The 1,369-nt window shown below is 35.9% G+C and overlaps 1 non-coding gene across 1 annotated transcript; it reads right to left on the bottom strand.

The window, feature by feature from the left end:
* Positions 1 to 1,016: 1,016 nt before the first annotated feature.
* LOC131180315 (small nucleolar RNA R71) lies at positions 1,017 to 1,123 on the bottom strand. Its single transcript, XR_009149091.1, has one exon. It is a non-coding gene; the product is annotated as a small nucleolar RNA R71 (small nucleolar RNA).
* Positions 1,124 to 1,369: the final 246 nt, after the last annotated feature.

The following is a 1,369-nucleotide window of genomic DNA, read 5'->3' on the forward strand; positions in this document are numbered from 1 at the left end:
CCCCCCCCCCCCCTTTTATTTCTTTTTCCATTACACAAGTCCATGAAATTTAGTAATTCAGCCTCTAGAGTTCGACCTGGATTTATTACTTACCACAGAAAATATTTTATAGCTAGTAATTTCTGTTAATTTAAATTTTGGTGGATTCGACACCCATCAAGAATTTTGGTGCCGTTGCCAGGAACTGAAGTTTATTGGATTTCCTGTTTTTAGTGTTAAGATATTTTATTATTAATTTTGTTTGTGAAGTGTTGCTGTTTTCAGGTTTTCGAAAAAAAATTAAGGTGTTACTATTCATTCGGAGATTTTGGCTTGAATTTGGAGGGCGGTCCTACTTTTTCTGAAAAAAATGACGTTCTGATCAAGACCAATTAATCTATATGATTTATTGGCCCCACCCTCTTGAGGACAAATTCTATCGTTTTCTAAGGTTTTGAGGCATTTTTCTATTTTTACTTTAATTTCTTTTTATTTATGATAAGAACTTCTCAATTTGGTGAGTTGATCTTTGATCCAGTAGTAGAAAAAAATTGCTAAACAGTTGAGAAAATTGGCTAAGTAAGCTAGGCTGATTCCGAGTACATCTAAAGGAGTCTAATCTCCAAGGGAATTAAGTTCAGATTCGCATTCGCATTCAGATTCTGAAAATGAAATCATGGCTGCTAGAACTTTGAAAGAGTTGGCTACTCCTGATCTAAACCAATAGCCTTTATGTATTAAATACCCTGTTTTAAATGTTGCTTTTGAGTTAAAATATGGACTAATCCATTTGTTGCCTGTTTCATGGTCTTGCAGGTGAGGATCCAAATAAGCATTTAAAGGAATTTCATGTTGTGTGTTCTAGCATGAAACCTCAAGGAGTTTCAAAGGATCAAATCAAGCTTTGAGCTCTTCCTTTCTCACTGGAAGGCGCAGCTAAGGATTGGTTGTATTACCTTCCCTCTGAATCCGTCAACTCATAGAATGGGATTAAGCAAATATTTCTGGAGAAGTATTTTCTTGCTTCCTATGCTGCCAACATAAGAAAAGAAATTTGTGGCATCCGACAGTATAATGGAGAGAGTTTGTATGAGTATTGGAAGAGATTTAAGAAGCTGTGTGCAAGTTGTCCTCATCATCAAATAAGTGAGCAGATTCTGATTCAGTATTTCTATGTGGGACTTCTACTAATGGAACGTAGTATGATAGATGCTGCTAGTGGAGGAGCTTTGGTTGACAAGACACCAAATGAAGCAAGGAGGCTGATTGCTAACATTGCAGCAAACTCTTAGTAGTTTAGAATAAGAATGGATCACACACCTAGGAAGGTTAATGAGGTAAGTACATCTAACCTTAAGAAACATATTTCTTATTTAACTTCTTTGGTGAG

The sequence above is a fragment of the Hevea brasiliensis genome, chromosome 5 (genome assembly GCF_030052815.1).
Source record: "Hevea brasiliensis isolate MT/VB/25A 57/8 chromosome 5, ASM3005281v1, whole genome shotgun sequence".
Taxonomy (NCBI): domain Eukaryota; kingdom Viridiplantae; phylum Streptophyta; class Magnoliopsida; order Malpighiales; family Euphorbiaceae; genus Hevea; species Hevea brasiliensis.